This window comes from Emys orbicularis, chromosome 9 (assembly GCF_028017835.1).
Source record: "Emys orbicularis isolate rEmyOrb1 chromosome 9, rEmyOrb1.hap1, whole genome shotgun sequence".
Taxonomy (NCBI): Eukaryota; Metazoa; Chordata; order Testudines; family Emydidae; genus Emys; species Emys orbicularis.
This window is the reverse complement of record NC_088691.1, coordinates 65,634,328-65,662,006: the sequence shown is the minus strand read 5'-3', so window position 1 is coordinate 65,662,006 and position 27,679 is coordinate 65,634,328.

The following is a 27,679-nucleotide window of genomic DNA, read 5'->3' as shown; positions in this document are numbered from 1 at the left end:
TATAGAATGGTTGGCACACTAATGTATTTAATTCCCCATAGTTTTTCTTTTGAGAAAGGTATGAATTGAGCACATGACTGACAGGAAAGAACTCTTAAATCCTAATCTTAAATCTGACACTGGCTTCCTCTGTGACTTTGGACAAATCACTTAACTTCTGTCTCAGCTTCTGCAAAATAGGGATATAATTGTTTACACTAGATATCTTTATCATAATGGCAGGGTGAGGCCTAATCAGCTAATGTTTGCAGTTGAACCTTTGCAAAGGAGAACAAAATTTAGCGTAGTATTTGTTGAGCTCTTCAAAACATGAACACTGCTATGTAAGTAATATATTTATTATTATAAAGTTGTGGTGGACATACAGTAGGTACTATAATTCCCACTAGTAGTGAGACTTGTATAAATCTCTTTCAGATAAGCCAGAGAAGCAGGAAGTATTTGAAAGAGAAAGCCAAGAAGATACGGGTGGCATTTTAATTTCCTTATCAAACTTCTCATTGTATTGATTTGAATTTGATTAAGTTACAAGACTCTACAGAGCATGATTAGATCTTGCTGTATAATCTCAACCTGGAGTTTCTTGGTATAATTAAAAATAGATCTCTTAAACAAAATCACAGAGGGAAAAGCAGAAAATAGTTCCACTTAACATATATATTCCGAGCTGAGATGCTAATGCAAACCGAGAGAACTTGAAGTAGTGGAGTGTTTTGACAATAAAAGTTTCCCAGACTAGTAAGGAGATGTCCTTAAATCAGAATACATAGCAACTCTGAAGTATGGCTACTGAAGGAGTCCAGCACCATATGAAATGTTTGTTTATGAATGTTTAGTTATTATTAAATGACAGCAATGTGTTCAGACTGTAAAATGTAAAGAGCCACTGGACTAATGTCTGAGAAGGACAAAAAGACACGACAGGGAATAACATGGGATATTTTTCCCTTTCCTCCTATAAATATAATAAAAATAATTTCATATGGGAATCAAATCAGGGGTTGTGAGAAAAGATTCTGTTGGCTGGTCAGTGATTTGGGATTGGGAAGATCTCCTGAACACAGAAGGAGCACTGCTCCAGTGGAGTGGCTACCAGAACCTCTATTGGCTACAGCGTCCCTTCAGATCTTCATTTAAAGGTGGGGGAGAGGCCTATGCAGGAAAGTCAGTGGAGCCCCAGACTGCATTTGATTTTTTTCTTTATCTCCCTCATGGCCGTGGGGTGACTTTGTGCTTTCCATTGGCCCTGTCTATGACTTGGCCCAGCACAGGTCAGATCCCTTTACCTCCCGGCTTCCTTTCCTTCTCCCTATTGATCCAGACCCTACCGAAGTTCAATGGAGGGAAGATAGATGTTGCTGCACAGGTAATACAGGACAAAGAAGATGCACATGCAGAGAGTTGCTCTGTGTGAATCAGAGCAGAACAGCTTGGCAAATAGTTGATTGTATGCACTTGATTATTTGGTGTACTTTAAAAAAAAAATAAGTGAACACAGTTGGTTGGTGTGTTAGGATATTGTTTTCTCCAAAATATTTTTATGACGGTTGTGTCATTAACACTTTAGGATCCTGACACCATTAAGAACTTCAGCTTATTCCAGGCACTGGTAGTTGGAACCCTGGGGATGAAATGGCTCTGCTTTGGATGATAGCTGGAAATGAAGGTTGGAGGCCGCAGCAGTTGTTCGGATATGATTGTTCTTGGTACTAGCAAGAGACCATCCACATGCTTCTATGTGCACATTAGAAATAGAAAAATAAGTCCCTGCCTAATGATATTCCTAACATGCTAAAAACCAAACAGTCAGTTTATTATTTAGAGACCTTTCAAAATAGTGTGGGATTATCCATGTATAATGATGGTGTTTGATTGCTTGTTTAACCTTCAGATTCAAAAGGATTAACTAGTTTACAGTTCAGTACATTCTATGGGTATAAAACCAAAAAGAAATGCATAACATTGTTAAACTTGCAACCACCTAGTCAGAAATATTTGACTGTATGGTGTATTGTTCATGAATACTGTCACAGCCTCTAAGTAATTTTATTTATTGCAAGAAAGGCAGAAAGCTGCAAACCATATTGTAAAAAAAAAATGGAGTGATTTTGTTGAAAGTGTATGAAATGTTAGGATTTTTAATAGAGTTTGAGGTCACAAATACAGGAGTGCACCCAGCACTGGGCTGGTGGGGTCAAAGTTATCTTCGCTAGGAGCCAGATTCTCAAAAGAGCTCAGCATCCAGTAGGTCATGTTGTGACATTTCTAGTCAGAATTTAAAGAGATCAGCACCCAACATGCCCACTTCTTTTGAAAATCTGGCCCCTTATTTGGTGCCTAAATGGGAGCTGAGTGGTCTTCAAAAATCTAGCCTCAGTTGTAAATTGAAAAACTGGGTATGAATTAATAAGGATTTGCATGAATATGCAGGATAAACGTGGTGCACTGGCAGAGGAAACTGCATCTCTACTTTGGATAAACAGAGGATTTCTTTGATCAGGATTTTCAGTCTGACACCTTTTATGAGCATCAAAATCACACACATCCACACACATTAAAAGACTGTGTTTTACAAAAGCATCTGAAAAATACCAACAGCCTTTATTTCTTGACCTCTGATAAACTCATACCAAGCTGAATTATTTCAACATGGCTGTGGTGTTTTTTTGGGATTGCAGAGCCTTTTGTTTTCCTTTGAGGATTGTCTCAAATATGTCTCTTCCAGCTATGAAAATTGAAGATCAAGATGTTCACAGAAACACTGTTATTTCCTGCACTACTTTGGCTGTCTGTACTATGATTTTTTTAAAAAGCTGAAAGATCATTTGGAAATGTTTCTTTAGAGCTTCTAATGTCAATATTTATACACCTTAGTGAAGAGAGGGAAACTTTTGGGGCTCTCATAACTATAAAGGGAAGGGTAACAGCCCTCCTGTGTACAGTACTATAAAATCCCTCCTGGCCAGAGACTCCAAAATCCTTTTACCTGTAAAGGGTTAAGAAGCTCAGGTAACCTGGCTGACATCTGACCCAAAGGACCAATAAGGGGACAAGATACTTTCAAATCTTGGTGGGGGGAAGGCTTTTGTTTGTGCTCTTTCTTTCGGGGGTTGTTCGCTCTTGGGACTAAGAGGGACCAGACATCAATCCAGGCTCTCCACATCTTTCTGAACAAGTCTCTCGTATTTCAAACTTGTAAGTAAACAGCCAGGCAAGGCGTGTTAGTTTTTATCTTTGTTTTCTCAACTTGTAAATGTACCTTTTTGCTAGAGTGTTTATCTCTGTTTGATGTAACTTTGAACCTAAGGCTAGAGGGGTCCTCTGGGCTCTTTAAGTTTGATTACCCTGTAAAGTTATTTTCCATCCTGATTTTACAGAGATGATTTTTACCTTTTTCTGTAATTAAAAGCCTTCTTTTTAAGAACCTGATTGATTTTCCTTGTTTTTAGATCCAAGGGGGTTGGATCTTGATCCACCAGGAGTTGGTGGAAGGGAGGAGGGGGGATGGTTAATTTCTCCTTGTTTTAAGATCCAAGGGGTTTGGATCTATATTCACCAGGGAATTGGTGGAGAGTCTCTCAAGGCTACCCAGGGAAGGGAATTAGCATCGAGAGTGGTGGCAGCGGACCAGATCTAAGCTGGTAGTTAAGTTTAGAAGTTTTCATGCAGGCCCCCACATCTGTACCCTAAAGTTCAGAGTGGGGAAGCAGCCTTGACATGATGGCAGAGCGGTGGGATCATTTTAAACCAAAAGCCAGCAAGATTTTTTTTTTCTCTTTTCTAGCTGCTTGGAAAGCAGAGCTGAAGGAAGATGCATGTCTTATCTCTCCTTGCCTGAAGGCAGAGGTGTTACGTTTTTTTTTAACAAGGGTCTTTGTTAAGAGAAGGGTTCAATCAGTGAGCAAACAGCTGGTAAAAGGAATTTACAAGCTGAATTGTTTTTTTCTTTCTACCTCTCGGGGATAGCTAGTTAGAAAGTCTCTGTTACCTCAGCAGCAGCCTGAGCTGAGTGCATCCCAGTTTCAGTCAACTGCAGAGGGGTGTGGCCCAGCAGAAGAAAACAGGAAAATGACTACCAAAGAAGTAGCTAACAAACTAGAACTGGCCAGACTAGAAGCAGAAGAAAATGAAAAAAAACATCAGAGACTGCTTCAATTAAAAAAACTTGAGCAAGAAGCTGAAGAGAAAGCCAAAGAGGAGGCCCACAAGAGAGCTATGGAGCTGAAAGAAAAAGAGATGGAGGAGAGGGAAAAAGAGAGGAAGCATGAACTGGAATTAGCAAGGGCTAGGCCGGATATACCAGCCAATCTTAGCAACCCCTCTCCAGGTACCCCTTCCCATCCCAGAAAATTCCCCACCTACAAGGCAGGCGATGATACTGAGGCCTTCTTAGAAAATTTTGAAAGGGCCTGCCTTGGATACAGCATCACTACAGACCAGTACATGGTAGAGCTGAGGCCGCAGCTCAGTGGACCCTTAGCAGAGGTAGCGGCTGAAATGCCTAAGGAACACATGAACAGTTATGAACTTTTTAAAAACAAGGCCAGACTCAGAATGGAGCTAACACCCGAGCATGTCCGTCGGCGGTTCAGAGCCCTAAGGTGGAAACCAGACGTGTCATTTACCTGACATGCCTACCACATTGACAAAAATTGTGATGCCTGGGTATCAGGAGCAAATGTAAAATCTCTGGAAGATCTGGTTTCCCTAGTAAAAATGGAGCAGTTTTTAGAGGGTGTTCCTGAGGAAATAGAAAGGTACATCTTAGATGGGAAGCCCAAAACTGTAACTGAGGCGGGGGAGATTGGAGCCAAATGGGTGGAGGTGGCAGAAAAGAAAAAAGCTAGTAGCAGTTGGAGCGAATATCAGAAGGGGCAAGCCGAAACAAAATCTTACCACCGGGGACAACCCAAGGACCCACCCACATCCCAAGGGAAACCCCAGACGCCTTCTCACCCCACCACACCAGTGTCCACCAACCAACATTGCCCCGGTGATACCTTAGCAGGGCGATGTTTTAAATGTAATGAACTGGGACATATAAAGGCTCACTGCCCCAAGAACCCCAACCGATTACAGTTCATTACACCACAATCACACCAAAGATCCCCAGACCCAGATGCCTCTCTCATACCCTCGGAGCGAAGGGAAACCTTGAGAGTGGGCGGAAAGAAGGTTATCGCTTGGAGGGACACTGGGGCACAAGTGTCAACTATCCACCAATCCCTAGTGGACCCCAAACTCATCAACCCGGAGGTTCCAGTGACAATTCAACCCTTCATGTCACAGTCTGTAACCTTGCCTACAGCCAAGTTGCATGTTCAGTACAAGGGCTGGTCAGGAATGTGGACTTTTGCAATCTATGACAATTATCCCATCCCAATACTGCTGGGTGAAGACTTGGCCAACCATGTGAAGCTAGCCAAGAGGGTGGGAATAGTCACCCACAGCCAGGCTAAGCAAGCTTTCACCCCCATCCCTGTTCCTGAGCCATCCACCAGGGCCCCGTCTGTGTTACCAGAGACCCAAACAAAGGTGGTGGAACCGGATCCCCTGCCAATGACTGCAACAGCCGTAGTGGATCCAATCCCAGAGACCCAGCCAAAGCCAGTCCCAGAACCGGAACTGGCAACGCAACCAGCACCAGAACCATTACCAGCACTGAGTCCAGCGCTTGCAAACCCGTCTACCACTCCAACGCCAGAGGGCACCAGCGAGCCTGAACTGGCAGAAGCAGCCGATAACCCTACCCAAGAGGCTCAGCCAGAGCCTGAAATACCACATAGTGCACCAGCGGACAGCGGTTCACAGTCAGTGGAAACAGCCCCAGCACCTGCATTGCTTCCAGAGGGACCAAACCCCAGTCCACAGTCCAAGGAGGAACTGATGTCTCCAGCATCAAGGGAACAGTTTCAGGCCGCGCAGGAAGCAGATGACAGCCTTCAGAAAGCTTGGGCGGCGGCACGGAGCACCCCACCGCCTCTCAGCTCTTCTAACCGATCCCGGTTTGTTGTAGAACAAGGACTTTTATACAAGGAGACTCTTTCTGGTGGGCACCAGGAAGACTGGCATCCTCAAAGACAGTTGGTAGTTCCCACTAAGTATCGGGTAAAGCTCTTGAGCTTAGCCCATGATCATCCCAGTGGCCATTCTGGGGTGAACAGAACCAAAGACCGGTTGGGGAAGTCCTTCCACTGGGAGGGAATGGGCAAGGACGTTGCTAATTATGTCCGGTCTTGTGAGGTGTGCCAACGAGTGGGAAAGCCCCAAGACCAGGTTAAAGCCCCTCTCCAGCCACTACCCATAATTGAGGTCCCATTTCAGCGAGTAGCTGTGGATATTCTGGGTCCTTTCCCAAAGAAGACACCCAGAGGAAAGCAGTACATACTGACTTTCATGGATTTTGCTACCCGATGGCCGGAAGCAGTACCCTTAAGCAACACCAGGGCTAAAAGTGTGTGCCAGGCATTAGCAGACATTTTTGCCAGGGTAGGTTGGCCCTCCGACATCCTTACAGATTCGGGAACTAATTTCCTGGCAGGGACCATGAAAAACCTGTGGGAAGCTCATGGGGTGAATCACTTGGTTGCCACCCCTTACCACCATCAAACCAATGGCCTGGTGGAGAGGTTTAATGGAACTTTGGGGGCCATGATACGTAAATTCGTAAATGAACACTCCAATGATTGGGACCTAGTGTTGCAGCAGTTGCTTTTTGCCTACAGGACTGTACCACATCCCAGTTTAGGGTTTTCACCATTTGAACTTGTGTATGGCCGCGAGGTTAAAGGGCCATTACAGTTGGTGAAGCAGCAATGGGAGGGGTTTACGCCTTCTCCAGGAACTAACATTCTAGACTTTGTAAGCAACCTACAAAGCACCCTCCGACACTCTTTAGCCCTTGCTAAAGAAAACCTAACTCTAACCCCCTCTAACAGTGCACCTCTAACACTGAAAACCCCTCTAACAGAAAACCCCTCTAACAGTGCACTCTTTAGCCCTTGCTAAAGAAAACCTAAAGGATGCTCAGGAAGAGCAAAAGGCCTGGTATGATAAACATTCCAGAGAACGGTCCTTCAAAGTAGGAGACCGAGTCATGGTCTTAAAGGCGCTCCAGGCCCATAAAATGGAAGCGTCGTGGGAAGGACCATTCACGGTCCAGGAGCGCCTAGGAGCTGTTAACTATCTCATAGCCTTCCCCACCTCCAACATAAAGCCTAAGCAATACCATGTTAATTCTCTTAAGCCCTTTTATTCCAGAGAATTAAATGTTTGCCAGTTTACAGCGCAGGAAACAGATGACGCGGAGTGGCCTGAAGGTGTCTACTACGAAGGAAAAAGGAATGGTGGTGTGGAAGAGGTGAACCTCTCCGCGACCCTTGGATGTCTGCAGCAACAGCAGATCAAGGAGCTGTGCACAAGCTTTGCACCAATTTTCTCAGCCACTCCAGGATGGACCGAACGGGCATACCACTCCATTGACACAGGTAATGCTCACCCAATTAGAACCCCACCCTACCGGGAGTCACCTCATGCCCAAACTGCTATACAAAGGGAGACCCAGGACATGCTACAGATGGGTATAATCCGCCCCTCTAACAGTGCATGGGCATCTCCAGTGGTTCTAGTTCCCAAACCAGATGGGGAAATACGCTTTTGCATGGACTACCGTAAGCTAAATGCTGTAACTCATCCTGACAACTATCCAATGCCACGCACAGATGAGCTATTGGAGAAATTGGGACATGCCCAATTCATCTATACTTTAGACTTAACCAAAGGGTACTGGCAAGTACCACTAGATGAACCCGCTAAGGAAAGGTCAGCCTTCGTCACCCAGGCAGGGGTGTATGAATTCAATGTACTCCCTTTTGGGTTGCGAAATGCACCCGCCACCTTCCAAAGACTTGTAGATGGTCTCCTAGTGGAATTGGGAGAATCTGCAGTTGCCTACCTCGATGATGTGGCCATTTTTTCTGATTCATGGACAGAACACCTGGAGCACATGGAAAAAGTCTTTGAGCGCATCCGGCAGGCAGGACTAACTGTTAAGGCTAAAAAGTGTCAAATAGGCCAAAACAGAGTGACTTACCTGGGGCACCAGGTGGGTCAAGGAACTATAAATCCCCTACAGGCCAAAGTGGATGCTATCCAAAAGTGGCCGGTTCCAAAGTCAAAGAAACAGGTCCAATCCTTCTTAGGCTTGGCCGGATATTATAGGCGATTTGTACCACACTACAGCCAAATCGCCGCCCCGCTGACAGACCTAACCAGAAAGAAACAGCCAAATGCAGTTCAGTGGACTGATGAGTGTCAAAAGGCCTTTAACCAGCTTAAGGCGACACTCATGTCTGACCCTGTGCTAAGGGCCCCAGACTTTGACAAACCATTCCTAGTAACCACAGATGCATCCGAGCGGGGCATGGGAGCAGTTTTAATGCAGGAAGGACCGGATCAAGAATTCCATCCTGTCGTGTTTCTCAGCAAGAAACTGTTTGAGAGGGAAAGCCACTGGTCAATCAGCGAAAAGGAATGCTACGCCATTGTGTACGCGCTGGAAAAGCTACGCCCATATGTTTGGGGATGGCGTTTCTAACTACAAACAGACCATGCTGCACTACAGTGGCTTCATACCGCCAAGGGGAATAACAAAAAACTTCTTCGGTGGAGTTTAGCTCTCCAAGATTTTGATTTTGAAATACAACACATTTCAGGGGCTTCTAACAAAGTGGGTGATGCACTCTCCCAGGAAAGTTTCCCAGAATCAACCGGTTAAAAATTGTTCTTGGAATGTGGAACATATTGTTAGTTTTTATATAATCAGTAGTATGTCTCAAGGTGCATGTGTCTTATTAACTCTGTTTTCTCCTAGAGCTCCAGGAAGAAATCACAGCCAGTGTGGAACCGGCTGTCCAACACTATCTGTGATTTGGGGGGCGTGTCATAACTATAAAGGGAAGGGTAACAGCCCTCCTGTGTACAGTACTATAAAATCCCTCCTGGCCAGAGACTCCAAAATCCTTTTACCTGTAAAGGGTTAAGAAGCTCAGGTAACCTGGCTGACATCTGACCCAAAGGACCAATAAGGGGACAAGATACTTTCAAATCTTGGTGGGGGGAAGGCTTTTGTTTGTGCTCTTTGTTTTGGGGGTGGTTCGCTCTTGGGACTAAGAGGGACCAGACATCAATCCAGGCTCTCCACATCTTTCTGAACAAGTCTCTCATATTTCAAACTTGTAAGTAAACAGCCAGACAAGGTGTGTTAGTTTTTATCTTTGTTTTCTCAACTTGTAAACGTACCTTTTTGCTAGAGTGTTTATCTCTGTTTGATGTAACTTTGAACCTAAGGCTAGAGGGGTCCTCTGGGCTCTTTAAGTTTGATTACCCTGTAAAGTTATTTTCCATCCTGATTTTACAGAGATGATTTTTACCTTTTTCTGTAATTAAAAGCCTTCTTTTTAAGAACCTGATTGATTTTCCTTGTTTTTAGATCCAAGGGGGTTGGATCTTGATCCACCAGGAGTTGGTGGAAGGGAGGAGGGTGGATGGTTAATTTCTCCTTGTTTTAAGATCCAAGGGGTTTGGATCTATATTCACCAGGGAATTGGTGGAGAGTCTCTCAAGGCTACCCAGGGAAGGGAATTAGCATCGAGAGTGGTGGCAGCGGACCAGATCTAAACTGGTAGTTAAGCTTAGAAGTTTTCATGCAGGCCCCCACATCTGTACCCTAAAGTTCAGAGTGGGGAAGCAGCCTTGACAGGGGCCTTATGTTTTCAGGGTTTGAATTTAACTTTGGGTGAACCGCAAAGTTCAGAGACTTACAAAAGCTTCCAAAGTTTTGATAGGGTATTGGAAGGTTATCCATACTTAACCAAACTTCCTGTGTCTTAGCAATTTAGAGTGGCTATCTTCCAAGTTTAAATTTTGTCACAAAATTTTTTGCCTTTGGTGAGGGTAGAACTTCCACCAAAACAGCCTTTTTGGGAATACACCTCTACCCCGATATAACGCTGTCCTCGGGAGCCAAAAAACCTTACCGCGTTATAGGTGAAACCGCGTTATATCGAACTTGCTTTGATCCACCGGCGCACGCAGCTCCGCCCCCCCAGAGCACTGCTTTACCGCGTTATATCCGAATTCGTGTTATATCAGGTCGCCTTATATCGGGGTAGAGGTGTATTTTAGTAAGTTTGCTTTCAGTCTCTTCCAAATTCAGGATGTGGCTTAAACAAAATAGCATAGATGGACTTCTTTGACCTTAGAAAAGGCTTGGGTTCAGGTCTGAATTGAGTTTTTGCAAATGGTCTTACTGTATCTAAACTAGTTCATCTAACCCTAGATGAAACACAGCCTAGTCTAGTGTTTCTTGAATGTCTTTCGACTTCACTTGGATGATACTCCTATATATTTTTGCGTTGAAATTGTTGTATGTGTTTTGTGAAGGGAATTAATGAAGAAATGGAAGTTTTGGATTCTAGGTTGATGTGGGGTATTGTCCTTCTCAGACATTTGATTCTTTATTTTTTGAGTTGTGCTTTTGTGGAGTTTTTGCCTGTTACATCCATAGTAGACAGTCAACAGACTGCTGAAATGGACTGACATCTTGGGTCCTATGTGCTGTGGTCTTTCTGGGGCCGGCCAGATTTTCAGCACTGGCTCTCTGGCTCTGGGCCTCTAGGCTCATGTGGTGTTCAGTGATCACTCAGTGCTTACCACTGTTTTATTTGGAGTTTCATTCCATAACATGCGCATAACAGGAGTTTCAGAGTACCCTGCCCAGACTCTCAGTCTAGAAGCTCAACCCTTAAAGGCACTATCCCTGATACCACTATGCATATGCAAATACATACATATGCCATTACACTCCAGGTGCAGACCCCATGTCTGACACCTACGTTGGCAGTGGGGATGCTGTGGTCCAATTGCCTAGGCACTGAAATTATTGCCAGCTCACCCAAGTCTCCCCAGTAGCTATTGCATGCTCTCAGAGCTCCATCGAAGCTGTGGACCCCCTGGTTTACTGCTTCCCTCTTCAAATAATATGTTACAATGAAAGCAAGTAACACAGAGATTCTGCAAAGGAATGTCTAAACATGCACACACTTTGCTCTTATATAGCAGAAGAGATACAGATCTATGGAAAAACAACAAAATCTCCACACAAATCCCTGCCTCGGTTTCCTTATCACTCCAGGAGGTCTTTGGGACGTGGTCAGTCTCTTTATCGGCAGTCCAGGATTCCTCCACTCCTCCAGTTGAGCCTTCTCAACTCCCCGTGCCCCACCTTGCAGGGGTGAATCCTTTTTATAATGTTGCTGTCACTGTTGTCAGGTGACCACCTCAGTGACTTCAAGTCCCTCATCAGATGATCCATTGCTTGGTTATCAGCCTCCTTGGAAGAACAACTTCCTCATGGCATTAGTCAGCTCATTTTCTGACATTGTTCAGTTGTTGATGGTACTTAACAACTGTCCCATAAAAGGGCAGACACCCAGATTCCAGTCCCCCTCCCATGAACACAAGAGGTATGATATAATGATATAGTGAAAGACAACCATTCCAGTATAATGCAGAGTTCATAAAATCGTACTGGAATTTAATAAGTTTACATAGATTCTTAAACTGTGCCTGCACCAGATTCTTTAAGTGTTTCAACAATAACATCTGTGGTGGTGAACCTGTGGCAGGTATTGTGTCTCCACCTCCATTATCTCTGGTAGCAGCTTGGGAGTCATGAGTAGTCTAATTTCACTGCTTTGTAATTTCTATCCATCTGACAATATAATCAGCCAGACTCACTCAGGGCATTATTCAAAGCACATTAAAGTCCATGGATAGGCTCCCATTGACTTTAAAGGACTTTGGACCAGGAATCTATAGGACAGATTCTTTCCTTTCTTGACCTTTGGGCCTGTATTATTTTTACTTATTTATACCCAGATTTCCAAAGACTTTCTCCTGTAGAACATCTACAATAATATCAGTAACTCAGTTTTTTTTGTTCTTAATATCTAATCTTATGGAAGGAGGCAGCATTTTGCTTATTACAGAAGATTGCTGAATTTCTTTTGCAATATATTGTATGCTATACAGATTGTATTTTGTGTGTGCTGTTATTGCAAAGTATTGGCAATTTTCAGTAAAATTAATATTTTCTGAATTTTTGTTTAGGAAAGACTAGTCTAAGCAAACAAACTTATGTTGCTAAACTAAAAAAAGTAGAATACTGTTACAGGGTATTCAAATTTTTAAAAAATCAATTTATTTTCTCAAGCAAGACAGCAGCCAGAATGATGCCATCACTCGTCCCCAAGAGCCATCTTCCAGGTCAGCCAAAATTTAATGATTAATTCCATTGCTGCCAATACAATTTCAAAAAATTGCTGAATGATCAATAAACAGACTAATGACAACAGAGGATATCTAGCTGCAATAAACATTACAATCAAGACCTAAATGTACAGTGTCAAACAATGCAATAAATAAATGGTAATAATCTTCCCATCAGTCATTTTTATTATAGGGATTCAAAGCAATTTACAGTGGTAAGTAAAATTATTGCCATTTTACAGATGGGTAAGGCAAGGCATAGAATGGCTGAGTATCCTGCTTATTGATCTAGAGATTTATATTGTGCTCATAACTGTAGTATCTGAGCACTGATGAACCCATATGCAGAGTTGGGTACAGAACACAGCCTCCTGAGACAAGAGGTCACCAGACCACACTATCCAGCTACCAGATCATCCTAATTTTCACACATTATCTATACATACAATATTGAATAGAAAAGATCCTTAATGATGGAGACAATTCATATTACAATAACCAAATTAAACATCCTGTATCACTGAAGACAAAAGCTGTAGCTAACGTTAATTCACATTAATACATTATAAGTCTGAATCAGTTATTCTACTGACCCTTAGGGAGAAAATATCCTCTATCCTCAGCACTAATATAAATAATTAATTATTCACATAGAGGGAGGAATGTTATGAATGATTATCTATAGAGAGAGATCAATATTAATATTCCAAGGTAACCATAAAAATATCACCACTATAATTATTTGTCTGCGAAATTAAAATTTGGGAGGAGGATCATGTTCAGAAGAGCCTCTTATTGTTTTTCTTTTGCCCTCTTAGAATGGGCCAAATCTTGTTCAGAATGGAAGAAGCTAAATATGTATGGAATCAATCTGGCATGATTCAATTATTCATCCACTCCACAGGCAGTTTGCTGAGAAAGTGAAGATAAATGCAGGATATTATAGATCTTGCACTCAATAGTGAAAATAAGAGCACTTGGCAGGCTAGCCATAGTTGTCCTGTGAAGGGTAGGTAAAGCACTTCATGTGAGTAAGCACATTGTAATCCTACGGCACTCAGACACTGTACTGATGAGTGGCTATATACCTACACAGACCAATCTGAGTTAAACAATCATACACAACTGTTAGTTATAGTAGGGAGTACCCAGAGGAATACCAGACTGAGCCCTGACAGGAAGGAAAAAGTACTGGTAAAATAGCCTGGCACTACAAAGGGAAAATCTCCACTCCAAAAGAGAACACTGTATCAGTGCCTCCACAGTTCAAAGACCACACTCATGGACAATGTAGCATGCATGCTACATGCATCCACACCCTCTTGCATTTCACAATTTAGAAGTCCCAGGTCATAGCCTACCCTGACTTAGTAGGCTGATCTCTGAGGCAGAATATCTATCTCGTCCCCATCTATCATGGCTGCTACTCGCCATGAACTAGTAAGATCTGGTTATGCCACATCTGCACCTACAACACACCTCTTTCTAAACGTATTTAGGCTCCAGTCATGTTCCTGAGTGCATCTTAGATGAAGCCCAGAATATGGCCTTTTTTTGCGTCACTTAAATCAGTGACTTCTCCCCTCCCTAAGTACTGTCATGGCAGTTGAAGACCATGGAAATTGGTGTTGCATATGAACCTGAATAGAACAGAGCAGCTGAGCTAAAAGTATCTAAATGTATATACCTGGAAGCATAGAGTCCTCAGTGGAGGACCTTGGATGCTGGAATTCACTTTCTTTGAGGGTCTAACATAGTCCAAAACTCCTGCCCAGAACTGAGAGGCCCACCTCTTTTCTCATATATTTTCCTGGGTGGGAATTGCTTGCTTTTGATGAACATCATCATATCTTTTCACTTTGATAAAAGGAGCAAAATATATGTGTCTGTTATCTTGTGTTCACATAAGTGGAGACATTTTCAATAGGGTACACTTTATAAAATCAAGGAAGTGAAATAAGTATTTATACACTTGCATGGCTCTTAAATAATATAAAGTCTTTTAAAAATAATAAATTCTGCCAGTTTCTAGAACTAGACTATCACAGATTACATGGCCACCTCATAAAAAGAAAGTCTAGTAAAACCGGAAGGCTACTACCATACTTCAAATATTCACAATAACAGAAAATCTCTAGAGATGAAAATCTTAAACTCTAGGAAAAACCAAAAAAACAATAGGGTCCTCCTATTTGGTATGTGTGATCTCTTTGGTCCTTTGTAATACTTCATTGTGAAAACTGAAATAGAAAATTCATCTTTTTTTTGCCATGTCTATCTCTCTCAATAAAATATAGAAAAGAAAAAATATCTGTACTATCGTTAAGAGGCTCCGTTATTGACCTCTTCTTCCTTAGAGCTTGACATTTTTCTTAGTTTATTTTGTGCAATATTCCTTCCATTTTCCACCTTTGATTTCTTTAAAGGTTGTTTTTTTTAACTTAAAATAATTGTACAACTGTATGCTCCTTTTTGGGGAGGCAAATCCTTTATATCTTATAGATGCCTCTTTCTTTACCTTCATAACTATTTCTACACCCTTTATCTTCCACTATTGCTTTTTATTTTATTTTAAAATGTCTCACATAATCCTTGACACAACATGAATCTTTGAACATTTTCTATGTCCTCTTTATGTCTTTACCTTTTTCATTTTCAGGCTCAGCCCGGAATTTCCCATTTAATACTAAAATTGGCTCTGTGGAAATTTAGTATCTCCCTATCTCCACTGCATAGTTTCCCTTAGCCCTGCATTTTAGTGCTAATTACAGATGTAGACCTGGATTCTGGAAGCTTCTGGACCTCACTTCACAGGATTGGGTCCTTTACTAAATGATCACTTGGGATCAGATTCTTCTATCTCCTATGCTTTCAATCTCATCCTCTGTCAAACTTGAAACTAAGCTAAAAGATGAGATCCAGGTGTACTTCTAAATTGTGAACCTTATGGACAAAGGTAAAGAAGCACCTTAATCATAGTGCCAGGTGCCACTCTCACACTAGTATTTGAATAATTAGAATTAATTATTAATTATTAATACTAAATATTCACTCCTGATTGAAAGGGTGAATCTGACATTTAATACACATGTTCTTAGATTAGGATTTTATTAGTTCTTGGACTGCTCCTGGATGCTCATCTACATCTGACAGACACTGTGACTTGTCTTTTGGAGGAAGATCTTGCTACTGTCATCCATGCTATTGTTATCTTGAGTTTGTACTATTGAAATATGCTAGATAGGGCGAGGGACCACACGTTTGGACTACTGAAGGTTTTGTGCTCCCCCTGCCCAAGAAAATTAGCTTTTTTTTTTGTTTTTGTTTGTTTTGTTGTTGTTGTTGTTGTTATTGTTGTTTTGTAAAACCAGAAACTTCCATAGGAAATGTCCACTTTTAACAAACCTTTTTTTTGGGGGGAGGGCTTTTTGACAACCCAAACTGAACAATTTAAATGGAAAATAAAAGAAAAAATGGATTTTGGCAACACAAAATTTTGAGATTTTGGGTTGATTTCAATGAGAGTTTGGTATCTAGGCACTTTTAAATCCCTCTAGAAGACTATCTACATACCTTTGAAAATCTGGTCTTTACTATATTGTCTGTGCAAATGCTGTGTAAATAATATCCCAATCCAGAACCTCACTTGAACAAAGATTTCCAAAATCTAAACTGAAATAGTTCTGTGATGTTGCCCACAGTGCATTGGAGACTAGAAAAAGATAACCAAAGCCATTTGGGTCTGCAGAGAAGAATGGCTAGTGAGTTAAGTCCCTGTGCCCATTAGCTCATGTAACCTGGCCTTGTGCAAGCAAACTCTTCAACCCTCCACATAAAAGTGCCAAGACCACAATGATTTAGAAATGGATCCAAAGGATATGTAATATACCACACATTCATAAAATGGACACTATTCAAAGCCTCTCAGCAGGAGTTTGATATATGACATTAGAATCACACTGTGACATAAATCAGATAATCTACTTGATATCTTGAAAATGCTTTGTAGGTTCAATATGTCAGGGAAACAAATAATGTACAGTACAGATGACCCATTTTAATAAGCACCTTCCATCATTCCTAGACTGGAAACCTGCACTGCTAAGTGTTTCCATCACCCAGGCCACAAAATCTATAGGATTTCATCATAACTGCTACATACTAGGTAGAGAAAACAGCTGGATTTCTCAGCATAATACAATTTAGTTAATCAACTAATCAGGCATTTTCTCCAGCCTTCAAACCATTTTTGTGGCTCTTTTCTGAACCCTCTTCAGTTTTTTCAACATCCTTTTTAAAAATACGGACGTCAGAACTGTATGGAGCATTCCAGTGCCCTCTACAGAGGTAAAATTACCTCCCTGCTCCTATTCCCCTGTTCATACAACCCAGGACAGCATTAGTTGGGCAGTAAGAAAGTTGTGATGTTTTGGTTCAAAAGTTGCAGCCACAGTTGTTAAAATTGCGGTTTTGGTACGGTCAGTTCAGGTACCATATTCTGCCTTCAGGGCAGAGGCATGAGGGTGGAGGTGTGGATGAGTGTCTTGGGAGCTGTAGAACCTAAACTCTTCTTTGTAACTGACTAGATGTCAAGTTGGCAGCAGGGTTTTTCCTGGCAATGGGGGCTGAATATCCTCCCATTCCACCAATCCCCAAGTGAGGTGTGGGGCCCAAGCCCCTGCACCCTAGACCCAGCCCCAGCTCAGAAACTCCCAGAGACTCTGTGTGGAGGGTTGGCAACACCAGGGCTCCTCTGTCTCAGCCCCATGCCCTGTGGGAGGCACAACCCCGGCTCATCCAGCTCCACTCACCGGTAGCTGTGGAAGGCGAAGTCCTCGAGGTTGCGCAGGAGTTGTTTCTGTTCTGGCGCAGGCTAAACTGCACCTGGATGAAGTGCAAGGTCAACACCAGCAGTACTGAGTGTAAGTGGTGGCACTCGACCCAGAGCCAAGACAGCTAGCGGGGCGAGCCTCCAGGGGAGCCCAGTCCCGTCCGTCTACCTGCCACCTCCACCATGTGCCCCAGGTTGCCAGGCCACTCTCTGAAATTTGGCCCAGCTACCCCTCCATCAGGTATTGGAGAAAATGTTGCAATGAGCCTTGGAAGCTGATGTGAGTGCTGGAAATTGAGATAAGGATTGGACGTTGTAGTTTCTGCAACAAAATCATGGCCTGTGATTTTCTTACTGCCCTGTGTATTAGTCCTTTATGCTACATAATTGCATTAAGAGTGCATGTTGAGTTGCTTGTCCACTATGACCGCTAAGTCTATTTCAGAGTCATTTTTTCCAGGATACAGTCCCCCATGCTGTAGGTATGGCCTTCATTTCTTATTCCTAGATGTATAACTTTGGATTACTATTAAAGCACATTTTGTTTGAGTAGGCTCTATATAACAACTGTAGGGGAGAAACCACAGTATTGATGGAAAATAGTTTTTAATTAAATTAGTATTATTTTATTCTTATGTTAGGTCATTGCAAACTTACATGAATCTTTAAGAGATAACTACAATAATGTTTATACCCATGATACTTGGAGAATATCACATGCTTCTGGTTTTGGTTAGTTGGTTTATTAAATTAAATATCAGGCTTATTTAAAGAAATTCCAGGAGGCTTCTGCTTTCTGTCAACTAGTGACAGGCTCCCAAAGTGTCAAAGAAGATGACACCCTCAGCCATAAAACACAAGTGTGTTGTATAGTGTGACGGGGTATCTGCCCCCACGGGTGTTGAACAGGTTAACCTCAGCAGGGAGAAGTGGAGGTAAGTCCTCCGAGCTGCCTGGAGAGGCTGTGTGAGGCTCAGCCGATCAGGGGGGAGTTGCAGAGAGTAACCAATCCAGGTCTGGCAGGCTCAGATAAGAGGAGCTGCAAGGCAGAGCAGGGTCGGTAGCTGTCTAGGGCTCAGGGAGTGAACACTGGGCTCCCAGCAGGTGGAAGAAGCACTAGCACCATGGACAGCATAATGCTTGAAGGCCCTGAGCTAAGGGTGAAATAGGCACATGGGCCATGGGGAAAAGGCCCAGGGAAAAGTAGTGAGAGGTTGCAAGAAGAGCAGCATGAGGCTGCCATCCAAGGGTCCCTGGTTCAGGACCTGGAGTAGTGGGTGGGCCTGGGTCCCCCCTCCCACCACCACTGGGGAAGTGGCATGATTATTGAACTGCGATATTGATCCTCGGAAGGGGAAAACACACATGGTGACATGGCCAGAGGTGGGGGTACATTAGCCTTGAGCTCATCCCCAGTGACCAGGAGGAGGCGCCAGCCCACCGGTGAGAGTTGCGCCCCATGATATATAGGTTCAAAAATGCAGCTTTCATAACTTCTATTTAGTATATACTCTATAGTATTTTTATGCTGTTTTGAAACTGTATAAAAGCATTGGTGCTTTGTGCTATGTATACAATATTTAATAGAAATCGCTAGCTGCAAGTTGTAAATACACTGCAAATGACAGGTCTTAAACCCCTGGACACCAAAGGTAACAAAACCACAAAAGGTATTATCTTGTATAAGATATCAGTTCATGTAGATATTATCTTACCTTGAAAAACAACTTTGTAAGATATTATGGTTTAGAAAATCCTGAATTAAAAAAAATGCAAGGTTGTTCTGTTTTAGGAGCAAAGAGGAATGTAGGCATTCTTATCAGAAGCCATAAAACTAAACTACAAAAGTGGGCTTTCTTTTACATGCCTGTTGCAAGAAAGAGCCTCTAATTTTAAACCTATTAAAAAAGGCGCTAAAATTTTTCTTACTGAAAGTAATTTCTTTGGCAAGCAGTATAGAGTCATCTTTAAGAAAAACATTAATGGCTAGAAAATATTTTATGGAAGATGTGGGTTACTTCTGTCTGACTCAGATTTCTGCTCGGTGGTGCAAACCTTAAATGTTTGAACATGGCATCAGATTCTTTTGAAATATATATTTCCAAATATCTTACCTAAATGCAAAGCTTCTAATGTAGTAACTTCCTAATATCATTGCTATGTAAAGAGTAAGTAGCTTCATGTACCAGCATGGAATCCAATGACTTTGTTAGACTGGTTACTAACACAAAAAGCCATCATAACATAGGATATTTTATAATGAGGAATTAATTAGTTATCTGATAATGCCTAAGCAGCTTCCTTACCAAACTCAAAAAAGCCCAGAATCATCTTTCCAAAGACTCTTAGGAAGAAGAGACAATACCATCTTGCCCAGCTATTTGCATTTAAAGACCCTCTTTAAAATTAAGTTTAAAAAGATTATTTTGAGAACAAAACCCCTTTTATATAGAAAGTAGGAGTGTTTGAACTTACTTGAAACAGAATTTGAACTCCTATTAAACACTGATGGAAGTGAAGGAATCTCTCAGAAAATGGGGTACATAAAAGAGAGAATTAAAAATTTAACACTTTAAAATGTTCTTAGAATTTCCTGTGACAAAGCCAATATACCAATTAAGTTAAGGGAAAGATTACAACCCTGCTGCATATGCATTGACAGACTACATATTAATGAGCTGAAAATATTACTAAGGCCAACCTACAAAGGTGTTGAGCCATTGAAAGGATCTTAACATTTGAATCAAGACAAACCCCTGAAAAAGGTGCAGTTTCCCCCCTTCATTCTATGCAATTAGAGGAAAGTGAGGGTGTGATGGGGTGTTCACCCCACACAAGTTCTGAATGGGTTAAGATGGCCAGGTGGGCCAGTTAATTCCCCAGGCTGCACCTGCAGGAGAAGCCAGGGAGCAGGGATTAACTAAATGAAGCTCAGCTGGGCAGGAACAGGACTGGCCTGTATAAAGCCCAGGAGCTGAGCACAGAAGTAGTCTGCAGGCACCCCCTGGGAGAAGGAAGGTGTGTTTGGGGCTCTAGCAATAGGCAGCCTACAGTTACTCCCTGGGAGGAGGGAGTTTGGGCTGGAAAACCCAGAGACAGAGGAGAGCCAGAAAGGTTCAGGGGGAAAGCAGCAAGGTATGGGATAGGGAAGATCTTGGCTGCTGACAAGAGGGCCCCTGAGCTGGAACCTAGATTAGAGGGGAGGCAGGTTCTCCTTCCAGCTACTGGAGAAGTGGCATAGATCAGGCAGAGGAGAGTGGATTGCCTGGGAGAGTTGCTCCAAAAGACTGGTACCTCAGAAGGGGGAAACGCATATAGTGACTTGGGCAGCAGCTCATGGGGCAAACGAAAGAGAGAGAGAGACATAGAGATGGCGTGCAACCGCAGGAAGGGCTGTAGACCTCGCAAAACTAATCATCAAAACTGCCAGAAAGAGGTGCCATCCAGCAGTGAGTAGAGCATCCTGTGACAATTGGTGAGTGGATGCCATGACAAAGGGTTATAAAAACACTCCGAATTCAGCATCCAGCACCACTCTCAAGTCCATGCAACACCCTCTGTCTCAGCAAGGCCTCCAAGAACATAGTCACATAGAAGCTTCAAGAAGCAGTGACCTTCCAAATCCGATGACTGCGTCAGCACAACTTCAACATGGATTGGTGAAATGGAAGTTTGCGAAAGCACTGCCAAGAAATAAAATGTGTGTAGTGTTGGTCCCAGGATAAGAGAGAGACAAGGTGGGTGAGAGATACCTTTTATTGGACCAACAGACAAGTTATCAAACTTGTCTGCACAAAGCTTGTCTCTTCCACCAAGAGAAGTTGGTCCAATAAAATAAATTAGATTTTTTTTCTTGTAATGATTTTAATGCGATAGTGATATACTATTGTAACTTAAGATACTAAAGGCTTCTCCTATTAGACATGAAATAGTTTATACCATGTATTCTGGAACAAGAGACTTGGATCTATAGAAATAAATAGTTGGATTTAATTTCAGATTTAGGATTCTTAATGTTCATTGATTCATTTATTGACAGCTCCTTGAATGGCTTCTTTTAAGTAACGGATTTAACTAAGTCCTATGAAACAAAAGGAAATATTTAAGAATAAGATTATAGAATATCCCCAACAGAGGCAGGCCTACTCTCAAAGGCGTAATCTCTGTTAAAAGCTCTCCACAGTAGCATACAGAAGAAACTGTAACTAAAGTAACCATTGTTTACTACTTGTGTTCTGTTCTGTTTTTGTTTTCTTTTAATTTCTTTTCCTTTCTTTGTTAATAAAATAGTCATAGTTAATAATTGTGGTTATTTTGCTTGTTTATAATCATAGTGTTCCCTAAGAAATGGGGAAAAAACCCTATGTCACCAAAATAGTGGAGTCATGTCCCTGAATTGGCAGTGAGAGACAATTATTAAGATTTGGGCCCTACCATTTCTTGTTTACCTAGACTATGAATTTTAGTAATTTGGGGGATGAAATTACTTGGCACTCAACCACTTGAAATACCCCTTTTACTCCTACACTGCCCTGTCCTCATCATTATTTACCATTCCGTCAATCTTTGTCAGCTGCAAACGTTAACAGCAGTGAATTTATATTTAGTTCCAGATCATTGATGAAAATATTTAATCATATCAGGCCTAATACCAATCCCTGTGGAACCCACTAGAAACACCCCCATTCAATGATGATTCCCCATTGACATTTCCTTTTTGAGATCTGTTAGTTAGCCAGTTCTTAATCCAATATAGTGCTAATATTTTAATCAGAATATCATGCTGCACTAAATCTTACAAGTCTTAAGTATATTACATCTATGAAGTTACCTTTATTAACCAAATTGATAATCTCAAAAAAGAATGAAATCATGTGTGTTCGACAAGACCTATTTTCCGTAAAACCATGTTGACTGGTATTAATTATGTTCCTCTCCTTTAATTCTTTATCAACTAAACCCTTTATCAGCTTTTCCATTATTTTGCCCCAGATTGATGTTGGGTTAACTGGTCTATAGGTCATCCTACTAACTCTTTTTGCATATTGGCACATTTATCACCCTTACAGTCTTCTGGAATTTCTCCAGTGTTCCAACATTTATTAAAAATTAATATAAAGGGCCAGAAATTTCCTCAGTCAACTACTTTAGGACTCATAAGTGCAGGTTATATTGGCCTGCTGATTTAAAAATGTTTGATCCTACTAGATGTTATTTAACAGTCTCCTCAGCCAATAATGGACTGGAAGATAATTTATCTTCATGTGATATGAATACATAATCCTGCTTCTTTGCAAATACAGAAGAGAAATATTTATTGAACATGTCTCTTTTCTGCATAGTTATTAAAATTTTTACTATTTCCATCTAGTTCCTACCATACTTAAAAGCTAGTAATTGACTACAGAAATGAACTGGTTGAAGGGAATGCTGAGAGATTCAAGACTGCAGAAAATAATGAAGTGATAAGAAAACAGCGAGGAGAAGAAATAATGCTGTTACAGAAGATTCAAGAAAGACAACTGGTAGACACCTGTCAAGAATGATCCCAGAAAGGACATCAGACATGGCAATACATACCAGAGTGCTAAGAACTAAAAATAGAAGACGACCAAGGATGTGTTGAATAGACATGGTGAAGAATGATATAACAAAAAGGTTTAAAGATGAATGAAACCAAGAAGATGGTACAAGACCGAAAGTAGTACGAAGACTTCATTTTCCTCCATCATACTTATGGACAGGATTAAAGAAGAAAAGATTAAAGGAGTTTAAGTATGGTCCTCTTAGCCTTGCCAGCAATAGTTTTCCCACTTCATAACTTCTAACTTTTATATTGATTATTATCTTGTTTGCCTTCTTTGGATGGTTGAAGAACATCTCTTGGTAGCTACTTGCTTTTGCTACATACCACTAGGATGCCATCAGGTATGTTCCCAGTAGCTTTGTGTTCTCTTCCTCCAGAGAAGATTCCTCGGTAGTTGACTGAGTATCAGATAATTCAATACTTCTAGCTAGATTGAATGCCTCCTGGTTCTCTTTCCCCTTTTAGTTACAAATTGTGCTCCTTCAGTTTCTGATCTGCCCTGTTCCCTTATCACGTGTGACAATGATTATCTAATCTGGTGGTCCAAGAAGTCTTCATTTTCTCTGCTGCTGTGCAGTGTTGAAACTTGCTCTTCCACAGCATGTATCTTCTTGAGGATTGCCATTAGCTTGCACTTCATGCACTAGAAAACTCTTCTGCCTTCAAGCAGAAAGGAAAACACAGCACATTCAAGGCAGGTTGCAACAGCTATTACCTCATTCTAGACCAGACAATGCATGTGGAGAACCATACTGAAAAGAGAAATAACCACATTCCTTCCCATAAAAGCCCCTGTTTACTGTTCCTGTTCACCTTTCAATTGATCTATGTACTAAGCCCGGCTGCTCAACTCTGCCCCTTACCAGTAGGGAGGGATTAACCACCCAAGCTTCAAATTCTGGATCTGGGTAAAGACTCAAGAGTCTCAGCCACAAAGCCCTCCCCAAAACACTAACAGACCCATATCACCTGGGTTGCTTTGGGGTCCCACAGCCCAATCACACAACCCGATGGAGAACAAATAACAGATGGACCAAACACACCACTCACCAAGTACCTCTACTTCCAAGTGTAGGATCTGCAGCTACATGCTCTGGAACTCCCCTGTTTGTCACTCCTGCTCCTTACCCTACAGGGATGTTGTAAGGATAAATGGAAAGAAGTGCTATTATCCCCATTTTACAGATGGGTTATAGAAGCAAGGCAGACTAAGGCCCAGATCCATTGAAGTTAGGAACCTAAATACCTTTGTGGGTCATTGAAGTTAGGAACCTAAATACCTTTGTTGATCGGGCCTAAGTAACTTGCCCAGTGTCACACAGGAAGTATGTGCTGGAGCAGGGAATTTAACCTAGTATCCCAAGTTAGCACCTCAACTAGTGGACCATTCTCTTTCCCTGGTGAGGCATTGATTCACCCTTTTGCAAACCTTCCTTACTCCGCCCCACAACAGCCACTGTCTCTGCTTCCCTGTCCCCTGGCTTTTAAAAGTGTCCTGCCACAAGTAGTGGAGACTTGTCCACTACTTCCTCAGGCCTGGGCCTGACCTCTATCAGACCTCCCCAAGCCCTCCTGGAGGAGAGAAGTGAGGCATACTGCTGGCATCTGCTTCACACCAGAGACAAGGGACTAGAGGGACAGAAATGAGCAGCTGCAGGAGAGGAAGGGCAGTGAAACTAGCCATCGTTGATCTCTTTCCCCCCCTCTCACTCTCTCAGAAACAGGGATAGGACAGGATGAGGGTGAGGTTTTATTTCCCTTGCAGTTGTGCTTTCTAATCATTAATTGACTGCTCTTGGTGCCTGAGCAATAGCTATTTGTCCCTCTTCTTCCTTCCCTCTCATTGTGCTCCAAAGACCCCTGTGCAGCATAGTAAGAAACCAGCTAGAGAAGGAAGTATTGCTTGTGCTGAGCAGAGCCAGAAAGAGTTTTATTCCTGCAACCTCAGTATCTCCCTATGCCTTAGAGCAGGGAGAAGAGGTCTGCTGCTTAAGTTCCATGGCAAGTGATCTTTTTTGAGTAGCACTGCACTACGGGTGGGATGGAACATGAGAAACTGAGCATCTGTACATCACTTGTAGGTTATGCTGATGAATATGAGATGGATAGATGACAGATTAGATGTGAAGCCTAGGGATAAATACAGAGCAGCTGAAATGGGAGGAATTAGGATTTCAGACTCCTCTTGAGTATAAATGTCACTTGCAGAGTTGTTGTAGCCATATTGGTCCAGGATATTGCAGAGACAAGGTGTGGGTGAGGTAGTATCTGTTGGAGCAACTTCTTTTGGTGAAAGACACGCTTTCGAGCTTACACACAGCTCTTCTTCAGGTCCACAAGAAAAGCTTGTCTCTTTCACCAACAGAAATTGTCCAATAAAAGATATCACCTCATCCTCTTTGTCTTTATTGAATGTAAAGTCAGCTCTACTCTTTTCCCTTCAAGTCCTGGGATTCCTCACTTAGGGAAAATACAAATGGTTTAATGTGTTTTGTTAAGTGATTTGAGTTTTACAGTGCTGGTTTGGCACCTGTAAATTCTAGGGAAGAATTTTCTGGGTTTCTAATGAGACAGCAGAGACTTTTCCTTATAGCACTTAGAAATACAGCATACGTGGGTATTGCTAAATGCTACTTCCTTCCCTGAGGGCTACGCTTTGACCTGGTGGGAAGGCTTGTGAGCGCTAATGACCCTGAGAGCTATGCCGGCAGGAGTGTAACTCCTGGTAGGGCCACCCCAGCCAAACAAGTCAAAAGGTAGGGATCAGACAAAAAGCAATCCATTGTTGGGGTAGACCAGACTCCTTAGCCCTGGCAGGCGGCTGGGCTAGGAGAAGGCATACTCTAAATTCAAACAGGGACTGCCTGGCCCGCTAGCCAGTTATGGACTTCTGTAGAGCAGCTGCTTTCTGCTTTAGTCCGCAGTGGTGTTAGCAAGCCATCTTTGGCACTGCTTCACAGACTAGGCACTGGGCTGTGGTCAGCTTGGCCTTCAATGGGTTCTACATGTGACTGTCTTGCAGGCACCACACAAAATTCTGCATCTTTATTTGTTAGCCCATTTGTTGCAACTTTCTGCACCAGTGTACAATATGGACATGAAGGATGAGAGGGGGTGATTATTAGCGCACAGCCCAATACCACTTTAAACAACTTTGTGCAGGCCTAGAGTTCTTATGACCCACAATAAGTGACTGTAGCTCATCCATCGATCTCAACAGGATACTCTATCTGTTCCTTCAATGTAATCATTATGTACACAAAGAAACACATGCCTCTTTTTCTCTATGCTAATAAATAAAAGGTTAAGAGCTATAATGTAAATTTACAGAGGAGAAGCTACCAGAACTGCTTAATATATATTTGGTTCTTATAGTAGTGATAAACATTTTTCAGAGCTGTGGAATATTCAGGTGGATTCATATTACTGGTATAAAGTTTACTTCTAAGATGTAACTATATAAAGCTTCAAATATTTGAAAGATCACAAAAAACAGTCTGTCTTCTAACTTTGCATCTAGATTTCTGATGGTAAGAGATTACTTCTAATATTCCAAAGTTGGTTGGTTTTTTGCCACAGTGTAATTGCAACACCAATTTTTTCCCATCTGGCCAGGACCAGCAAATCTAGCTATACCACAGCGTGCTGCCATTTGGGAGAACTTTGAGCCAAATTAAGAAGGGACATAAATGGTGGTGTAAATTACATGCCAGTAAGTCAGCCTGAGTGTAATTTAGACGCTGGAAAGACATGGTTATAGCAGGAAAGAAACCAGTTTATGGAAGGCAAAGGAGGCCTACACAACTGATCCTTTTAATAGAGAATAGGGTTATAGGCTATAAGGTTACCACTTGGATACTACTGGGTGGTAATAGCCCCCAATATAATACAGGAAATGTTTGTGGTAATTAGGTAATGATTAACTTTTGGTCAGTTATAAAAGTAGTCTGTCAAGTCTGGCTGGTCCGTAAGGGGAATCTGGCTCAGCCTTGCAGGTGATGTAGCAGTTGATCCTGGTCCAGTGACTCTACAATTAGTGATCCCATCTGTCAAAAGGGGTGGCGGGTGAGGAGACCCAGGAGAGAGGGAACTTCCCTGTTCCTCTCTCTGGGAAGGACCTGGTGAAGGCAGGCTGGAGAGAACTAGCGAGCAGGCTAGGCTCCTGTGAGGGGGCCTGCAGATAGGGCCTGTCAGAAGTAGGGAGGCCCTGGAAGAAGTTCACAGAGTTTCAGGGGAGGAGAGGCCATGGGGAAATCTGCTAGGAAGAGGGGCCTCAAGGGAAAATGTCCACAGAACTGGAAAGAGGAGACCTGGCAGGAGGGCTGGGCCACAGAAGACATAACTTGACAAACCGTTGCAGGGTCAAAGTGGTCAAAAATGGGTGCTGGTAATGAAGAGTCCTGCAATGCTCTGATGCTATGGGAGCTGTGGCAGTGAATATAGCCACTTACATAGTCCAACACAAAAGAGAGAAAAGAGAGCTGAATATATAGCAAGCAGTTGCCTATGAGAATGAGGAAGTATCCTTACATATATTCAGCTGAAGGCCTTGAATATCTAACTTTTTTTATGAATTGTGCTTTTCCCTTCCTAGTTGAGAATTTTAGAAATGTTGTTCTCAGCATATTATTGTATCTTAATTCTCCCAAATAAACCTTTAGATTTTTATGTGTAAGTATAGATTAAGTAGTAAAGAGTTACATAACTAAACGTGAATGTAATTGGTTATATTAATCAAGTAAACATGAACATTTTCAAATGGGTGCCCAAATTTAGGAACCCAAGTTGAAAAATGTAGGCCTATTCTTTTAATGTCAGCAATGCAAAGTAGATGAACATAAATGTCATACTGGATTAGACTAGTGCTCCATCTAATTCACTATCCTAGCATCACCAGTAGCCAATATGAGCTGCTTCAGAAGAAGGTGCAA